The 21,119-nt window shown below is 43.3% G+C and overlaps 1 protein-coding gene across 1 annotated transcript in view; it reads left to right on the forward strand.

Annotated features, from left to right (window-relative positions):
* The first annotated feature begins 586 nt into the window (after positions 1-586).
* CRACR2A (calcium release activated channel regulator 2A) overlaps positions 587-21,119 on the forward strand; it is a 109,032-nt gene continuing 88,499 nt past the window's right edge. The window contains exon 1 of the mRNA XM_073567807.1: positions 587-743. The gene's annotated coding sequence lies outside the window, so the exon portion shown is untranslated. The remainder of the gene's footprint in view (positions 744-21,119) is intronic.

The following is a 21,119-nucleotide window of genomic DNA, read 5'->3' on the forward strand; positions in this document are numbered from 1 at the left end:
TGGACACTGTGGCTGGCTCTGTTTTGGGGCACTGTGCCTTCTGTGTTAGTCTCACAGTTCTTAGCTCTGTTTTGGGACTTTGCCAATTTTCCAAACAGAATCCTTAAAGTGGTCCCAAACCAAACCTTCTCGCAAACCTTCCTTCTAATATAAATCTATCATTCTCAGCAGGGTTTCTAAAGTCTGTGGCTGGCTCTGTTTTGGGGCACTGTGGCTGGCTCTGTTTTGGGGCTCTGTGGCTGGCTCTGTTTTTGGGCACTGTGGCTGTCTCTGTTTTTGGGCACTGTGGCTGTCTCTGTTTTGGGGCACTGTGGCTGGCTCTGCTTTTTTGGTCACTGTGCCTTCTGTGTTAGTCTCACAGTTCTTAGCTCTGTTTTGGGACTTTGCCAATTTTCCAAACAGAATCCTTAAAGTGGACCCAAACCAAACCTTCTCGCAAACCTTCCTTCTAATATAAATCTATCATTCTCAGCAGGGTTTCTTAAGTCTGTAGGTCCCTCCCCAGGGCGTGCTGCTGTCCACGCTCACTACTTTCACAATGCCTGTTCTAATCCTCCCACAATATTTTGCACTAGAGACAAAACTCTTAGAGGTTCTGTGACTTCAGGTGAAGATAGAAGTGAAGTCCCTCCTGCGCTGACACATATGGACAGTTGAAGGATTCTCTGCGCTTCTTCTCACTTTCCAAGGAGGGATGGACATCTGGAGACTCTGAGCTTCTTGCACTTGTGTTGTCAAAGCAAGTAAGTAAGAGAACATTGGCAAATTGTGTAAACTCACTGACTGCGTCTTCTCCTCCGGTGCCAACTGATGGGTGGGATCTTGACAGTCGGCGCCAGCTAACACATGGTTACGGTGGAAACAGATGTCCCAAATATCTCACCTGTCCAAGCCGGACTGACATTAGACGATGGCCAAGAATCCATGGTATCAATACAAGTGTAGTGGTGCGTAAAAGGCCCATGACCATCACTTCCCGGTGGTCTCTAGACTGCTCTTGAGTCTCGACCAATGGAACAATTTTTCTAATTTTGTGGGAATAATGAGATTTGCAAGGCAGGACCCCCCGACAATAACGTACAACAATAATCTGATATTAGCACCGTATAATTAAAGAGTGATAAGTGAGTCTACATTACGGTGCTACTTATCACCTGGTGCAGGAAGCTCAATATTTTGTGCCAACTGCTGATTGGCGGATAGTGTTCCCTCTCTGATAAGCAATTTTTCACTAGCTGCAGTGTATATACTACTGTATAGTGCCCCAACTGGTGGAGAAACTCATATATACATACCTCAGATGCTGCAGAACCTCATAATACACCTCAACTGCTGAAGAACTTCACACTACACACCTCAGCTGCTGCAGAAGCTCATAATACACCTCAGCTGCTGCAGAACCCCATAATACACACCACAACTGCTGAACATCATAATACACCTCAGCTGCTATAGAACCTCATAATACACACCTCAGCTGCTGCAGAACCTCACAATGCACCTATAATTCCATTATAATGTACTTAGGGCACATGATATGATAGGACAGATGTAAAATATCCAATATTACATGATAAATTGTAATGCATTTAAGCAGCTGTATAAGTTGTTTGCATTGGAACAAATAAGACTTGTGCATGGACACCCTAAAAATAATGCTTTTGGGGGTCCTGGTGCTTGTACCTGTTAGTACTAGGGGAAATATAAGACGGTGGTCTGCTTTGGCTGTTGGTTTTGCCTTCTCCTGATATTTAGTGATAATCGCCTTTAGCGTGTACATTACATGCACTCACAGGTACGCTGCCTTAAAAACCTGCTCTTCAGCTTACAGAACCACTTCCTTTAAAGGGGCAGTGCTCTAAAAAAAAAACAAAAAACGATTATGGTTAGTGAGTCATTATATGATCTCCGCAATTTAAAGGACACACATGCAGATCTTTCAAGATGACTTACAACAATTTCTGCTGGACTGGTAACTTAAGTAGCCTCTGCGTTACATCGTCTATTGCTGACTGCAGAAGGAGTAAACTGAGAAACTGTCAGTGAGCTGTTTCTGACGTTTTGTTTGTAGCTCTTTTATCTGTTTTCTCATCTCTCGCAGCTGATTTATGATTACATGAAAGCCCAATTCTCCGTTGATGCGGTCTGTGGCCATAAATCGGTTACAATCTCTTCTGATGGTATGAGCTCACTGATAGCATCGTTTGACTTTTAATCATCTATCTATTTCATGAAACCTAATTGGAAAAAATTATTTAGCTCCCAAAATACATGGATTTAAGTAAAATAAATATCCCCGAAGGTGTCCTTATCTTTTAACGTTGCCTCCTTTCAACACCATTTTTGCTTTTTGACTAATAGGTCCAAAATTTTGAGTTTGAAGATTCAATTAACTCAAATAGAATTTCAGATACCCCATATAAACAGAGGTTAAATAATAAAGTTATGACTGTCTACAGTAGGGGTGAGGAACTTTTTTTTTTTTTGTTGCCAAGGACCCTTTAGATATTGAAAACTTTATTCAAGGTGCGTCTGTGATGTTAGGTGTTATTGATGATGATTTTACTAGTAACTACTTTTCCAGGTTTGGGTCGGTCTGGAGTGCAGGTTACTTTATGTGATAAGTTTTGTAAAGAACTTGCAGCAGTAAGTTCTGAATACGAATATATATTACACTGCAGGTCTCCTCACAGGGGAAAATTCTTCACCGCTCATGTAACATTTATAGAACTTAAGCTGAGGGAGGTCTACAGTATATACATCACATAGGAGACACTGAGAATGCTGTATACATATCACTGAGGAGAGACCGAGATTACAGTATATACATCACATAAGACACAGAGACTGCTGTTTTTACATCACAGAGGAGACTGAGACTCCTGTATATACGTACATTACATAGGAGACACAGATACTACTGTATATGCTGTATATATATCACAATGGAGACACCAAGACTGCTGTTTATACATCACATAGGAGACACTGAGACTACTGTATATACATTACATAGGAGACACCAAGACTGCTGTATATACACTCACTGGCCACTTTATTAGGTACACCATGCTAGTAAGGGGTTGGACCCCCTTTTGCCTTCAGAACTGCCTCAATTCTTCGTGGCAGAGATTCAACAAGGTGCTGGAAGCATTCCTCAGAGATTTTGGACCATATTGACATGATGGCATCACACAGTTGGCGCAGATTTGTCGGCTGCACATCCCTGATGCGAATCTCCCGTTCCACCACATCCCAAAGATGCTCTATTGGATTGAGATCTGGTGACTGAGGAGGCCATTTGAGTACAGTAAACTCATTGTCCTGTTCAAGAAACCAATCTGAGATGATTCGAGCTTTATGACATGGCGCATTATCCTGCTGAAAGTAGCCATCAGATGTTGGGTACATTGTGGTCATAAAGGGATGGACATGGTCAGCAACAATACTCAGGTAGGCTGTGGCGTTGCAACGATGCTCAATTGGTACCAAGGGGCCCAAAGAGTGCCCAGAAAAAATTCCCCACACCATGACACCACCACCACCAGCCTGAACCATTGATACAAGGCAGGATGGATCCATGCTTTCATGTTGTTTACGCCAAATTCTGACCCTACCATCCGAATGTCGCAGCAGAAATCGAGACTCATCAGACCAGGCAACGTTTTTCCAATCTTCTACTGTCCAATTTCGATGAGCTTGTGCAAATTGTAGCCTCAGTTTCCTGTTCTTAGCTGAGAGGAGTGGTACCCAGTGTGGTCTTCTGCTGCTGTAGCCCATCTGCCTCAAAGTTCGACGCACTGTGCGTTCAGAGATGCTCTTCTGCCTACCTTGGTTGTAACGGGTGGCAATTTGAGTCACTGTTGCCTTTCTATCAGCTCGAACCAGTCTGCCCATTCTCCTCTGACCTCTGGCATCAACATGGCATTTCCGGCCACAGAACTGCCGCTCACTGGATTTTTTTTCTTTTTCGGACCATTCTCTGTAAACGCTAGAGATGGTTGTGCGTGAAAATCCCAGTAGATCAGCAGTTTCTGAAATTCTCAGACCAGCCCTTCTGGCACCAACAATCATGCCACGTTCAAAGGCACTCAAATCACCTTTCTTCCCCATACTGATGCTCGGTTTGAACTGCAGGAGATTGTCTTGACCATGTCTACATGCCTAAATGCACTGAGTTGCCGCCATGTGATTGGCTGATTAGAAATTAAGTCTTAACACACAGTTGGACAGGTGTACCTAATAAAGTGGCCAGTGAGTGTACATCACATATGAGACACTGAGACTGCTATATATCACATAGGGGACACTGAGGCTACTGTATATATATCACATAGGAGACACTGAGACTGCTGTATATACATCACATAGGAGACACTGAGGCTACAGTATATATACCACATAGGAGACAATGAGATTGCTGTATACATCACATAGGAGACATAGAGGCTGATATATACATCACATTGGATACATCAAGACTGATGTAAATACATCATATAGCATACACTGAGACTGCTGTATATATCACATAGGAGATACTTGGACTGCTGTATAGTGAGGAAAATAAGTATTTGATACACTCCTGATTTTTTTTCTGTAATTTTTATTGTATGATTCTTAAGTAATTAAATTGCATTTTATTGCAAGAAATAAGTATTTGATCACCTACCAGCCAGCAAGAATTCTGGCTCTCACAGACCTTAGTTTTTCTTTAAGGAGCCTTAAGAAGATCTCCTACTCTGCACTCATTACCTGTATTAATTGCACCTGTTTGAACTTGTTTTCTGTTTAATAGACACCTGTCCACACACTCAATCACACTCCAACTTCACCATGGCTATGACCAAAGAGCTGTCTAAGGACACCAGGGACAAAATCGTATACCTGCATAAGGTTGGGATGGGCTACATGACAATAGGCAAGCAGCTTGGTGAGAAGGCAAGAACTGTTGGCACAATTATTAAAAATGGAAATAAAAAGATGTCTATCAGTCTTCCTCAGTCTGGGGTTCCATACAGGATCTCGCCTCGTGAAGTAAGGATGATTCTGAGAAAGGTCAGGAATCAGCCCAGAACTATATGGCAGGACCTGGTCAATGACCTGAAGTGAGCTGGGATGACAATCTCAAACATTACCGTTAGCAACACACTACGCCGCCACGGATTAAAGTCCTGCAGGGCACACAAGGTCCCTCTGCTCACGCCAGGCCCATTTGAAATTCGCCAATGACCATCTGAATGATCCAGAGGAGGCATGGGAGAACGTCATGCGAGACTAAAATAGAACTTTTTGATGTCTACTCCATTTGCTGTGTTTGGAGGAAGAAGAAGGATGAGTACAACTCCAAGAACATCATCCGAACTGTGAAGCATGGTGGAGGAAACATCATACTTTGGGGGTGCTTTTCTGCAAAAGGGACAGTATGACTGCACCATATTGAAGGGGGGATGGATGGGGTAATTTATTGACAGATTTTGGCCAACAACCTCCTTCCCTCAGTAAGAGCATTGAAGATGGGTCATGGCTGGGTCTTCCAGCATGACAATGACCCAAAACACAAAGCCAGGGCAACTAAGCAGTGGCTCCATAAGAAACATCTCAAGGTCCTGTAATCCGCCTCAGCTTCTCTGGTGCTAGAGACAAATTGCGCTTGACAACAGGCATTGGACAGCAAACTATATAGAATGGAGACACCCAGTAGTATGCAGCAAGGAGCGATCTTGTGAAGTAAGACAAAATAATTTGAAGATCGTCTATTACATTATCTATGAAATGAGAGTTGGCTAAGAGTGCAAGGACCGGAAATTGTCCACAAATATAATGTATTGCAGAATGTTTAAGTTAAAGGTAAACCCAGCTGGCTTTGGCTGAAAAATCTGCATTGTGTCTCCTGGAAATGTTCCTTTATGTGCCACCTCGTGTCCAAAAAAAGGCGACATAGTGAATCAATGACTATGTCACTTGTGCTAATGAAAGGTTAAGCTGAGCTCAGCGGCACGGAATCTACCGTAACCAATTTACACAAATACGTTAATTACAGCTGTCGTGTCGCCGTCACGTGCAATTACGGTAATATATTATTACCTTCCATCACACTTAGCGTTTCTAACGGGTCTGATTTATACTGAGCAGTAATGGGTTACCGTAATTTTTTACCATCTAAAACTAGAATTGCTGGAAGAAGTAGATTGTTGTTGACTTTTCGCATCCATTCGTACCTTAGGAACAAGACCTAGAGAATAACCATTCTCCTTTCTGCAACAGGCAAAAAGTCTTTCCTGACACTTGTATTCTAGTGATGAGCGGACGTGCTGGGATAAAGTGTTATCTGAGCATGCTCAGGTCCTAACCGAGTGACTTCGGTGTGCTCGAATAATATGTCCCTGCGGCTGCATGGCTCATGGCTGTTCGACAGACGCACCACAAGTGGAGATTGCCTAACAGTCGCGAGACACGCAGCCGCGGATATTTTTTGAGCACGGCTAGGACCCGAGCATGCTCAGATAACACATCCCAGCACGTCCGCTCATCACTAATGTATTCCCCATAAAAAAGAACAATTCTGCTACGTCTAAGAGTCTACTCGTGCTGTTCCTCAGTTTTTGCTCCTAGAAATTAAAGAATAATAGACACCTGGGTGCAACAAATTGGAATTGGTGTCTCATGTGTTATACAATTATTTATTAAAATACTTGATTTCTCTAACGGACCCTCCACTTAGGACATCTTGGTTCATTTGATAGTCCCCTCCAAACTCAGCGGCTGCCACCTGTGTTATACAGCCAGCACTATTGTTCTGCTGCTTCTCAGACCTCTCTGTGACAAGATAGCTGGGAGCCGTTGGGTTCTTATGGGAACCGGGGGTCTATTGAAGACCTCCATCTGCTCCCATATATACTGTATACAGTCATGGCCGAAAGTGTTGGCACCCTTGAAATTGTTCCAGAAAATGAAGCATTTCGCCCAGAAAATAATTGCAATTACACATGTTTATTTCCTTTGTGTGTATTGGAACAACTCAAGAAAATGGTGAAAAAAAGGCAAATTGGACATCATTTCACACTAAACCCCCAAAACGAGCAGGATAAAATTGTTGTCTCGTTTCCAAAATTGTGGGTTAACAACTTTGTTTTCAGCATGTGATGCTCGTACAAACTCACCTGTGACAAGTAACAGGTGTGGACAATATGAAAACCACACTTGAAACCAGATAAAAAGGGAATAAGCTTACTCATTCTTTGCATTGTGTGTCTGTGTGTGCCACGCTAAGCATGGAGAACAGATAGAGAAGAGAACTGTCTGAGGACTCAAGTCCTCAGACAGTTCTTTTCTCTATCTGTTCTCCATGCAACCAAACCATTGAACCAAAACCAAAGCATTGAACCAAAACTGTTGAACAGTATCAACAATCTCAAGGTTACAAGCCCATCTATACAGATCTTGCTGTTCCTTTGTCCGCGGTGTGCAAAATAATGACGCTGTAGCTAATCTCCCTGGATGTGGATGGTAGAGAACAATTGATGAAAGGTTGCAACGCAGGATGGTCCAGAGGGTGGATAAGCAGCCCCAATTAAGTTCCAAAGAAATTCAAGCTGTCCTGCAGGCTCAGGGTGCATTAGTGTCTGCACAAACTATCTGTCGACGTTTGAGTGAAAAGAAACCCTATGGAAGGACACCCAGGAGGACCCCACTGCTGACATAGAGACATAAAAAAGCTAGGCTGCAGTTTGCCAAAATGTATGTGAGTAAGCCAAAATCCTTCTAGGAAAGGGTTTTGTGCACAGATGAGACCAAGATAGAGCTTTTTGGTAAAGCACATCATTCTACTGTTTAACGAATTCAGAATGAGGCCTACAAAGAAAACAACACAGTACCTACAGTCAAATATGGTGGAGATTCAGAGATGTTTTGGGGTTGTTTTGCTGCCTCTTGAACTGGGTGCCTTGACTGTGTGCAAGGCATCATAAAATCTGAGGAAATAAACATGTGTATAGTGGGCAGCATGGTGGCTCAGTGGTTAGCGCTGCAGCCTTGGGTTCCTATCCCACCAAGGACAACATCTGCGCGGAATTTGTATGTTCTCCCCGTGTTTGCGTGACTTTACTCCCACACTCCAATGGCATACTGATAAGGAATCTAGATTGTGAGCCCCATTGGGGACAGGGATGATGTCTGTAAATCTCTGTGGAATTAATGGCACTGTAAAAGTGAGTATAATAAATAATTGCAAAAATTTTCTGGGAGTAATACTTCACTTTCCGGAACAATTTCAATGGTTTCGGCCATGTCTGTATATATCTATGTTCTAGGAAAAAAACAACAACATACGGTATGTACATATGCATGACAGCAAAAAAAAAAAATTAACAAAATTGATTATTTATTAATTGTGGTGACGTTTAGGGTTCTAAAATGAAAAAGGTACACATACTGAAACCAAAATGTCTTCTACAGCGCCACCCCTGTAAACAGGTAGAGTCTGGTATTGCAGCTCTGTAATATTCACTTCAGTAGAGCTGCAATACCAGACACAAGCTGGAGAAAGGGTGGCGCTATTTTCATCTAATGGACCTAGAGGCACTTTTCGGTGATCTAAGATGGATCCATGAATCTTTAATGTAGGAAAAGGACTGATTATGTAACAGCCGGAGGCCGTAATAAGATGAGATAAGACGGGCGGAGGCACATTTACTTTCCAGTTATATAAAATGAGTGCGGTCTTAGGTCAATATTGACCGGCCGTCATTCTCTGCTGTGTGCAGAGGTGGCTTTATGTTCTCAGGCTGTGGGATTAGGAGAAATACCTGAAGTGTTTGTGGAATTGTGGCAGCCATTTCCCGGCATTTATCAAATAGATTTCATGAAAAAAGCTGCTGAACTCGCTGACAATTACTGATGTTAATGACGGCAGAAAGCACAGAGGCGGCAACGAGGCATTCACCGAAATGTGGAGAGAAGTCAGAGACGATTTATCTGCAGAGGCTCCAGTCACGGGATTTCTGTGATGTTATCCCTAATATCTGTCACTTATACGTTCACAAAATGTTCTAGGTCAGAGTAAAAAATAATCCAAAATCTATATATCCATCCATCTATCCAGAGGTGTAACTAGAGTCTGATGGGTGCCGGTGCAAAATTTGAACTTGGGCCCACACCAGCATGTTGGTCAGATGTATGGGCCCTGGTAGCGTTCTAGATCTTATAAAGATATATGTGTTTACCCCTATACGAGGTCCTCTTTCCTGGCCCCTTCCAGTAATAATCTCCACAATCCTGGGCCCCATACTATAACGTAACATTTTCCCCCATCCTGGTATAATGACCTCAATTCTAGTATAATGTCCCCAATTCTGGCAAAATAATCCTGGTATAATGTCCCAATCCTTTTATAATATCCGCCATCCTGGTATAATCTCCCCATTTCTGGTACAATGTCCCCATTTCTGGTATAATGTCCCCATTCTTGGTATAATAACCGCCATCCTGGTATAATGTCCCCTATCCAGGTATAATGTCCCCATTTCTGGTATAATTTCTCCTTTTCTGGTATAATGTCCCCCATCCTGGTACAATGTCCCCAATTCTGGTATAATGTCCCCAATCCTGGTATAATAACAGCCATCCTGGTATAATGTCCCCTATCCAGGTGTAATGTCCCCATTTCTGGTATAATGTCCCCCATCTTGGTACAATGTCCCCATTTCTGGTATAATGTCCCCATTCCTGGTATAATAACCGCCATCCTGGTATAATGTCCCCTATTCAGGTATAATGTCCCCATTTCTGATGTAATTTCTCCATTTCTGGTATAATGTCCCCCATCCTGGTATAATGTCCCCAATTCTGGTATAATGTCCCCAATCCTGGTATAATAACCGCCATCCTGGTATAATGTCCCCTATCCAGGTATAATGTCCCCATTTCTGGTATAATTTCCCCATTTCTGGTATAATGTCCACATTTCTGATATAATGTCCCCCATCTTGGTACAATGTCCCCATTTCTGGTATAATGTCACCATTCCTGGTATAATAACCGCCATCCTGTTATAATGTCCCCTATCCAGGTATAATGTCCCCATTTCTGGTATAATCTCCCCATTTCTGGTATAATGTCCCCCATTCGGGTATAATGTTCCCATTTTTGGTATAATTTCCCCATTTCTGGTATAATGTCCCCATTTCTGGTATAATTTCCCCATTTCTGGTATAATCTCCTCATTTCTGGTATAATCTCCCCATTTCTGGTATAATGTCCCCCATTCGAGTATAATGTTCCCATTTTTGGTATAATGTCCCCATTTCTGGTATAATGTCCCCCATTTCTGGTATAATGTTCCCAATTCTGGTATAGTGCCCCTGGCCCGCACGGACCAACCTGATGGTAAACGTATAGTATTTCCCCAGATTAAAGATCACAGTGATCTATTTTGAGACTTTCTGACATCCGACCGGTGAGAAGAGTGTCATTCGAGGCCGTCATCCCCGCACTTTGTGTCCTGAGTTTGGTCTACTATTGTTTTATGCAAACGAATGTAAGCGACGGAAGAGACTTTTACTCTCGCATTCAATAATCTTTTAACAGTGCAAGGGGAAAAAAATCTCACCTATCTTGTTTTTCCCGCGCCCGGAGGCTGACAAGATGGAAGAATGTTCGTTTGCTTACACAGTTTTAACAAAAGATCAGTTATTTGGTTTCATCTGTCACAAGGCGACAGAATAATAATGTAAATCATCCTACAAGGCTTATATAATACACAGCCAGAGGGGATGCACAAAATTTGTACCAGGGGGTTAAAAATCTGACTTGTCTACTCATTAACGTCAGTTGAACCCAATGACTTTAGGTGGACCAGATGACTCTTGTCCCTAACGGTGGACCCCGAAAAGAAGAAGGACAGGGCATATGGATTCCAACCTGTCTGATCCTTGTGTTCTGCCACCAGATGAGTCTGACAAAAGCTTAGAGGTCTGAAGTCGTCACTTTCAGTAGAACCGGCCAACCATATGAGGTGTATCGAGTCCTCCCAACTCTCTCCGATAGATGATCAGGATCAGGCATAGGGATTTGAATATGTCTGATCCTTTTGTTCTCATGGAAGATAAACCACTACCGCAGGTGCCTGACATCAACTTTGATGTCTCAACCTGCCTCTTTCAGCATGACCATATGAGGTTGATATCTATGGAGGCCTCCCACCTCTCCCCTAACAGATTACATCAGGAGACAGAAAGATTGGACATATGGATTTTAACAAGTTTGATCCTTAAGAAAATAGGCTTTGTTTGGCATTGGCTTAGCTACGTTAGATAAAAGTTGCCGCTGCACACTTTTTTCTCCATAGGATGTGAGTACAACGAACCATGTGATGTGTATGGAGATCTCCTGACTCTTCTTCCAATGGATGACATCAGAGGAGAGAAGGATGGAGCAACTGGATTTTAATAACTGATCCTTTAGTTTTTCGGAGAGATAAGTCATTGGTTTTCTCCTCTTCCACCACTGAAATCACATCGATCTGAGAGCTCATGTGTATGATGGTGGACTTGAGATGGCTGGACCTAAACCAAGTGGGTAGGTGAAGCTTAAAGGGAATCTGTCACCTGGTCTTGGCGGGCGATGAAAACGAGGTCGGTCTGTTCCTGATTCTTTTTTGAGGAATAGGAGTAGGTGTCCGCCATTTGTTGTGCATGCGCTAAGCATTCTTGGCTAGCGCACGCGCAGTATGGTTTGCCCAACTGCGGGCAAAGCCAAAAAGCCTGACTAAGCATGCACCGGTTCACTAAGCCCCGGAACACAGCAAAATACTTCCAGGGTTTAGTTAACCGGCGCATGCGCAGTCAGGCTTTTCGGCTTTGCCCGCAGTTGGGCAAAGCATACTGCGTGTGCGCTAGCCAAGAATGCTTAGCGCACGCGCAACAAATGGCAGACACCTACTCCTATTCCTCAAAAAAGTGCGGACGGCGGCCAAGGATGGGGAGGCGGCACACATCAGGAACACCGCCCTTCGGACCAGACCGACCTCATTTTGATCGCCCGCCAAAACCAGGTGACAGATTCCCTTTAACGCCTGATGGACAGGAGGTAACAGAGATCCCTACTGCCTCAATATTAAGGCAGTTATCATCCACCGGAGCTGACCTTATAAGGCTTTTAATGATGACATCAGTGGGGTCTGTTAAACCAAGACAGTAATCTGGTTTGGACTAACGGGAGCCATCCACAGGAGAAAGAAGCAAAGCCCGGCACCGGAGCCGGCACAGATGAGTAACAAAGCCTAACAAAAGGCAGAAACAGAGGCCAACTCAGCCGTCTATGATTTTAATTTATCACATACCTACAGAATGATAAGATAAATTGGAGAACACATTTTTGTTTTTGGTGTTCCCTGTTTTAACTTTAAAGAACATCCTCTTTTCCCCTCAATTATTATCCGTAATATTTTGTGGAATACTCCGGCAAGGGTCCAGATTTCCTGTATCACAAGAACAGGGGAAATTGACCATTAGGCTATGTGCACACGTACTTTTGAGCCTTACACAGCGCCCGTTGTAAGATTGCCCATGTAATACACCATCAGTCTGGGTCCGACAGAGCAAAAGAACCTCTTTTAGATGCCTACAATAATAATAATAATAATAAATTTTATTTCTATAGCGCCGACATATTCCGCAGCACTTTACATTTCAGAGGGGACTTGTACAGACAATAGACATTACAGCATAACAATAATCACATAGATCATAACAGATACCAAGAGGAGTGAGGGCCCCGCTCGCAAGCTTACAGTCTATGAGGAAAGAGGTAGACACGAAAGGTGGGTGGTAACAGTTGCCCTGATTGTATGGACCAGCCATAATGTTAAGTGTGTAACAGTACAGACACAGAGGGCTAATGGATGCATAAAGCATGTGGGAACATGATGCGGGAAATCTGGTTATGGTAAAACTTTTGGCTGTGCCACACAGGGATAGATTAGGTTAATGTGTTGAGGCGATAGGCCAGTCTGAATAAATGCGTTTTCAGGGCACGCTTAAAATTGTGGGGATTGGGGACTAATCGTATTGACCTGGGAAGTGCATTCCAAAGAATTGGCGCAGCACGTGTAAAGTCTTGGAGACGGGAGTGGGAGGTGGAAGGTCTTACACAGGGGACCTCCATGGATTCTCTTAGATTTCTGTACCAGAATATTCATGTTACTGGAATTAGGTGACAAAAGAAGGGAGACATTCCGATATTCCTAACATGTGTTGAATGTTTGCCTATTTCTGCCCTTGTAAATGAGATAGAATCCTAAACGCTCACCGAATGCAAATATGCATCACCCAGAAAAAAGGTATATAGTTACACTATCCCAGATTCCAAAGAAAGAGGAATATGACATTAAAGAAACATGGAAGATTTGTGCAAGGAACAGCGCCATTTTTGTTCTTAGATTGACTCTGGTATTGCAGCTCGGTTTCGCATGTACTCCCTCAGGTGGTAGTGTGAGGGGATGTATTATGTCCTTGCTTCTTATTCATCCCGGGACTTTATGCTCTGTTTGATGTAATGTTTTATTGCTGATTTGTGATACTGTAAAATGTCCCCTGTTGTATGTATTTACTATTAAAAGAAAGATGAATGGAGGTATCAGGTTTGTCCTGATGAAGAGGTCCTGCGTGACCTCGAAACGCGTTGACTCTTAGCCTGGTCTAATAAATGTTTTTATTCTAAGGATATTCCATTTCAGCAGCACATAAGTGATACCTCTGTTCGTCTTTCTTTTATACTTGTGGTCGTCCTTTCGACCAGTAACTGTGCAGCAGCTGCTACATGCCATTTGTGAGTTGCTATCTAGCAACTCGGCAAGGTGAGTGTATCTCCCCCTTTTCCTGACACCCCATTGTCATTGGATAAGACCCTATTGCGCTTTCTCTTTTCCCAGTTTCTATTCGTAATTATTCATATTTGCTATCGGAAGTGATTAGTAAGTAGGAACAGTGTAGTACCCGTTTATGGCCACAAGATGGGGTACATTATAATTCTAGGTTTAGCATTGTACATGATATGGTAGTAAATTAGCACAGAAGCTTCACGGAGTAAATAGTTAATGTAGGAGGGGTCAGCTGCAGCTAAGAGAGGGAGAATTTCCTCATACTGTGGAGACGGCCCACAATGCCCAAACCGCCTCCACGGGCATAAGTGCCCAGGATTATAGCACGGACTTAAGTGTCAAGAATCGTAGCATTGACCACGCAATGTTATGATAAGTGAGGAGCCCAGCCATCTGCGGTAACAGGCCAGGAAAGCAGCAAGACAGAACTACAGTGGGCTACAGCAGTGTGGTGCAGAAGCAGAAGTGTGGCACCCCAAGGAGTCCGGTTGCCACAGTGGCATTGCCTCCCTTACATGGAGTAATGTCATGCATAGAAGCAAGGAGGGGTGCCCTTACTAGGTGTCAGTAGGAGAGGTCGAGCAGCACCTGGGGAGTGGAGCTGTGATTAAACTGGCCCCAGAGCTGAGAGCTAGGAACCTGATACCGGAGTGCGTGGGTACTGAAGTCCCAGCAGCTAAATCCAGAGGGCAGGGGAAGGCAGGTCTCCTGGCCCGATCTAATACCCGGCGGCACAGCAGCATACCAGAGCCTGGAGCCGACACAAAGGAGCGGCACCTGTGATAGGCTCGAGCTGCCTGCCATGCGGGCAACGGTTTGTTTTTAAAAACAAAGAGAGATAATTAGCAGCAGGAGGATGAGCTGTTGGGCAGCAAGGAAAAAGGGAGCACAGTGCAGAACAAAGGCCTCCGTACTTACCTGGCCAGGTGTATCCAAAATTGCTTTCAGGCTGCCCGGCTCTCCATTATGATCTGTTACCTGTGCCCCAGTCTGTACTATCAACCATCAAGTAAAGGAAAAAAAAAACTACAGCCCTTGTGTCCTTCAGTGATCTCTTGCTCCCTGAGTCCTGCACCACAAGGTACATGAAGCCTGACATAAACGGAACCGTTAGCCCTGGGGCCCAGCTCCACCGGTGGGGAGCAGAACCATCCCAGCTGCGTCACCATCAGCCCCAGCGGTCTCCTTTAGCAGCGTCGGACATCCGTTGCCGAACACCACAGGTGGCGTCATATTAAATCCCATATACATATTCCCCATTTTATGGCATAGCCAGGGCCACAGAATCGGGTCACGGCCCCGTAACTTCCCCAAATAACTGTCCAACCCGGTTCTGAGTACTCCATAGCCCTGGTAGTTGTGTCAGAAGGAAAGGCCAGGAGAGCACAGGGATGCAAGAGACTCCATGATGTGGCAACTTATTGCATGGATTGTTGCCCTCAGATCCAGGGCAAAACGGCTGAGGGAATCCCCAAACCGCAGGGCGTGAAAGCAGAGAGGACGCTGCATTACCGTTCTAGGCGGTAGGTCCCTGTACTGTACTGAAGACCAGAGAAAGTACCACAGGAGAAGCTGTGACAGTACAGAAGGGCAGGTCACTTGCCATATGGCAACTGACTTTGGGAACAGATGATCTGATGTCTGGAGTGAAACAGACAGAGGAGTGTCTACATGTGTGAACATGTGATTAATGCTGTGAAATACTTGGATGTGCTGAGAAATGAAAACAGTAAAGTTGGTCAGATTCAAGTTGAAATGGACTGTGTCTCAATTCATGTGAAACCATTTGCAAACAGCCTTCAGTGGTGCAGAAGAGATCCTGATGATGTTGGACCTGAAGTTACAGGTATGCTGACTAATGAACACTATGTTTATGTGAGGGGAGGCCAGGGTGTGATGGACCACAAGTCCTCAGCCACGACTACCACCCTGGCCGAACCGTACAGTAGGAATACATCAGATCATCTGACCCAAATCACAGCAGCGCACCATTGCACTCTCACCTCCCAGGCTTTGACTGTGTCCAACCAAAAGATTTGGAGGGAAGGGTCTGTTATGGGTTCCAATGCTTCTGCATGATTCCACCCTCACATGACGCCAAACCAATAAGTGCATGCTTTCCAACTTTGCAGGGCAAGGATCTGAGAGGAGGAACCATCTACAATGTGAATAGAAACACCCACTTATAGAACCATGCCTCCTTACTGACAGCGCCATGCCACCACACATCCCATTCTTTGCCTGCTTGAAGAAATCAGTAATTCCAGATTTTGGGAGAGGGATTCAGCATGTCCTGGGAGATTACCTGACTCTTCCAAAAATCTGTACTAAAAAAAATAGTAATCATCCTATTTTCATAGTGACCTCTGGGCCTTTTTTAGACTCCTACTTCATGTTCTTCGAATGAAGAGTTTGCAGCAGTTTCATTATCAGAGACAGAATTATAATATGTAACTCCTCCATATACAGATGATAACACAGGTTCCTCCAATCACAGTAGATGATATCTCAGCTCACCTCCTCCCACTCCCTTCATAATGACCTCTGCACACGCTCATTAGATGCTAGAATGCAAAAGATAGGGGAGGAGTCTGTTCGTTGCTGCTAATGTACATGTGTTTCCTGAAAAAAAACCAGGAAGTTACAGTCCACAAAAAAACCATTGGCCAGAGTAACATTGCAAGATTGTCCTATGCTGGTAATAGTATCTTCATCATCTAGGAAGGAATCCCTTCACACAGTAGCAGCAAAGATCATCATTAATAGTGGATGTGTACGTATTCCGCATAGATGGAGCAGGACCCTCAGAAACCTTGTCTCTGGTGGGTCCAAGGAACCCCACTCACTGGCATTATTTTAGTCCCTGTACTTTCCACTTTGACAAGGATGTCAGCAAGACTGTTTTCTCAGACTATGGTCTTCAGACTTTTAAGTAGAAGCTTCTCTCGTTTCTCATCACGGCTCCGGTGACCGGTCTGATCTAACCCTACAAGACTTCTAGAATTCTGACGGGAAACATTCTAGGAATAATCTAATGTTCTAATTGGCATCTTAGCCACTGATTAGTCTAACCCTATAAATGTTTTATTACTATTCCAAATTACAGGTTGCTTCAGCCCCATGACCACTTTTTGCCCAGAGCACATAATGGTTGGACTTGTCTTTGTGAATAGTCCACTGTTATTTATGGCCTCCAGTTGGCGTTCCCAATACTAAATTTGGTCTACAGACATCACATACGTTATAGTCATTGTTGTCCTAGTGAAAAAGAAGTCAAAACTCCACTCAGGATCCGTGCAGATCACAGGACTTAAATCCTACTTAGATCCAATGTAAACAGCAAAAATGACAGTGCATAGGGTTATAGTAAATTTCTATAATAGGTTTAAAAATTTAACCCCTTCACTACCAAGGGTGGTTTGCACGTTAACTACCCGGCCAATTTTTACAATTCTGACCACTGTCCCTTTATGAGGTCATAACTCTGGAACGCTTCCATGGATCCCGGTGATTCTGACATTGTTTTCTCGTGACATATTGTACTTCATGTTAGTGGTAAAATTGCATTCAAATAACTTGCGTTTATTTGTGAAAAAAACTGAAATTTGGCGAAAATTTTGAAAATTTCGCAATTTTCCAACTTTGAATTTTTATGCCCTTAAATCACAGCGATACGGCACACAAAAAACTTAATTCATAACATTTCCCACATGTTTACTTTACATGAGCACAATTTTGGAACCAAAATTTTTTTTTGTTAGGAAGTTATAAGGGTTAAAAATTGACCAGTGATTTCTCATTTTTGCAACACCATTTTATTTTTAGGGACCACTTCACATTTGAAGCCACTTTGAGGGGTCTATATGATAGAAAATACCCAAAAGTGACACCATTCTAAAAAATGCACCCCTTAAGGTGCTTAAAACCACATTCAAGAAGTTTATTAACCCTTTAGGTGCGTCACAGGAATTTTTTGAATATTAAAAAAAAAAATGAACATTTAACTTTTTTTCACAAAAAAAATACTTCAGGTTCAATTTTCTTTATTTTACCAAGGGTAACAGGAGAAATTGGACTGCAAAAGTTATTGTGCAATTTGTCCTGAGTATGCTGATACCTGATATGTGGGGGGGAACCACTGTTTCGGCGCATGGCAGACCTCAGTAGGGAAGGAGCGCCGTTTGACTTTTTCAATGCAAAATTGGCTGGAATTCAGATCGGACGCCATGCCGCGTTTGGAGAGCCCCTGATGTACCTAAACAGTGGAAACCCCCCAAGTGACCCCATTTTGGAAACTAGACCCCCCAAGGAACTTATCTAGATATGTGGTGAGAACTTTGAACCCACAAGGGCTTCACAGAAGTTTATAACGTACAGCGGTACAATTAAAAAATCATATTTTTTCCACAAAAATGATCTTTTCACCCCCAATTTTTATTTTTCCAAGGGTAACAGGACCTTAAAAGTTATTGTGCAATTTGTCCTGAGTACGCTGATACCCCATATGTGGGTGTAAATGACTATTTGGGCGCATGGCAGAGCTCGGAAGGGAAGCAGCGCCATTTGACGTTTTTGGCTAGAATTGAGATCGGACACCATGTCGCGATTGGAAAACCCCTGATGTACCAAAACACTAGAAACCCCCCACAAATGACACCATTTTGGAAACTAGACCCCCCAAGGAACTTATCTAGACGTGTGGTGAGCACTTTGAACCCCCCAGTGCTTCACTGAAGTTTATAACGTACAGCAGTACAATTAAAAAATCATATTTTTTCCACAAAAATGATCTTTTCACCCTCAATTCTTATTTTTCCAAAAGTAACAGGACCATAAAAGATATTGTGCAATTTATCCTGAGTACGCTGATACCCCACATGTGGGTGTAAACCACTATTTGGGCGCATGGCAGAGCTCGGAAGGGAAGCAGCGCCATTTGACGTTTTTGGCTGGAATTGAGATCGGACACCATGTCGCGTTAGGAAAGCCCCTGATGTACCAAAACAGTAGAAACCCCCCACAATTGACACCATTTTGGAAACTAGACCCCCCAAGGAACTTATCTAGATGTGTGGTGAGCACTTTGAACCCCCCAGTGCTTCACTGAAGTTTATAACGTCCGGGCGTGAAAATAAAAAAATCGTATTTTTTCCACAAACATGATCTTTTAGTCCCCATTTTTTTATTTTCCCAAGGGTAACAGGAGAAATTGGACCCCAAAAGTTGTTGTCCAATTTGTCCTGAGTACGCTGACACCCCATATGTGGGAGAAAACTACTGTATGGACACACGTCAGGGCTTGGAAGGGAAGTAGTGACGTTTTGGAATGCAGACTTTGATGGAATGGTCTGTGGGTGTCATGTTGCCTTTGGAGAGCCCCTAATGTACCTAAACAGTGAAAACCCCCCACAAATGATCCCATTTTGGAAACTAGACCCCCTGAGGAACTTATCTAGATGTGTGGTGAGCACTTTGAACCCCCAAGGGCTTCACAGAAGTTTATAATGCCCAGGCATGAAAATAAAAAAATTGTATTTTTTCCACAAACATGATCAATTAGTCCCCAATTTTTTTATTTTCCCAAGGGTAACAGGAGAAATTGGACCCCAAAAGTTGTTGTCCAATTTGTCCTGAGTACGCGGATACCTCATATGTGGGAGAAAACTACTGTATGGGCACACGTCGGGGCTCGGAAGGGAAGTAGTGACGTTTTGGAATGCAGACTTTGATGGATTGGTCTGCGGGTGTCATGTTGCTTTTGGAGAGCCCCTGATGTACCTAAACAGTGGAAACTACCCACAAGTGACCCCATTTTGGAAACTAGACCCCCTAATGAACTTATCTAGATGTGTGGCGAGCACTTTGAACCCCCCAGTGCTTCACAGAAGTTTATAACGACCGGGCGTGAAAATAAAAATATCGTATTTTTTCAACAAACATCATCATTTAGTCCCCAATTTTTTTATTTTCCCAAGGGTAACAGGAGAAATTGGACCCCAAAAGTTGTTGACCAATTTGTCCTGAGTACGCTGATACCTCATATGTGGGAGAAAACTACTGTATGGGCACACGTCGGGGCTCGGAAGGGAAGTAGTGACGTTTTGGAATGCAGACTTTGATGGATTGGTCTGCGGGTGTCATGTGCGTTTGGAGAGCCCCTGATGTACCTAAACTATTGAAACTCCCCACAAGTGACCCCATTTTGGAAACTAGACCCCGCACGGAACTTATCTAGATGTGTGGAGAGCACTTTGAACCCCCAAGTGCTTCACAGAAGTTTATAACGCCTGGGCGTGAAAATAAAAAAAACATTTTTTTCCGCAAAATTATATTTTTGCCCCCACTTTTTTATTTTCCTAAGGGTAACAGGAGAAATTGGACCCCAAAAGTTGTTTTGTAATTTGTCCTGAGTAGGCTGATACCCTACATGTGGGGGTAAAACACTGTTTGGGCGCATGGCAGAGCTTGGAAGGGAAGGAGCACCATTTGACTTTTTCAACGCAGAATTGGCTGGAACTGAGATCAGACGCCATGTTGCCTTTGGAGAGCACCTGATGTGCCCAAACAGTGAAAACCCCCCAATTATAACTCCAACCCTAACCTCAACACACCCCTAACCCTAATCTGAGCCCTAGCCCTAACCCTAGCCCTAACCCTAACCCTAACCCTAGCCCTAGCCCTAACCCTAGCGGGAAAATGGAAATAAATACATTTTCTTTTAGTTTTATTATTTTTCCCTAACTAAGGGGGTGATAACGGGGGGTTTGATTTACTATTTATGGCGGTTTTTATGTTTGGCGGCTGTCACACGCTTAAAGACGCTTTTTATTGTAAAAATAGTTTTTGCATCACCACATATTGAGAGCTATAATTTTTCCGTATTATGACACACCGAGTCATGTGAGGTCTTATTTTTTGCGGGACGAGTTGACGTTTTTATTGGTACCATTTTCGGGCACGTGACATTTTTTGATCGCTTTTTATTCTGATTTTTGGGACGCAGAATGAACAAAAACCAGCATTTCATGAATTTCTTTTGGGGGGGGTGCGTTTACACCGTTCCGCGTGCGATAAAATTGATAAAGCGGTTTTATTCTTCGGGTCAGTACAGTTACAGCGATACTTCATTTAGGTTGTTTTTTTATGTTTTGTCGGTTTTTTGCAATGAAAACAATTTTATATAAAAAATAATTATTTTTGTATCGCTTTATTCTGCGAGCTATAACTTTTTTATTTTTTT

The sequence above is a fragment of the Dendrobates tinctorius genome, unplaced genomic scaffold, assembly GCF_039654945.1.
Source record: "Dendrobates tinctorius isolate UK_male_01 unplaced genomic scaffold, ASM3965494v1 ptg000020l, whole genome shotgun sequence".
Lineage (NCBI taxonomy): Eukaryota > Metazoa > Chordata > Amphibia > Anura > Dendrobatidae > Dendrobates > Dendrobates tinctorius.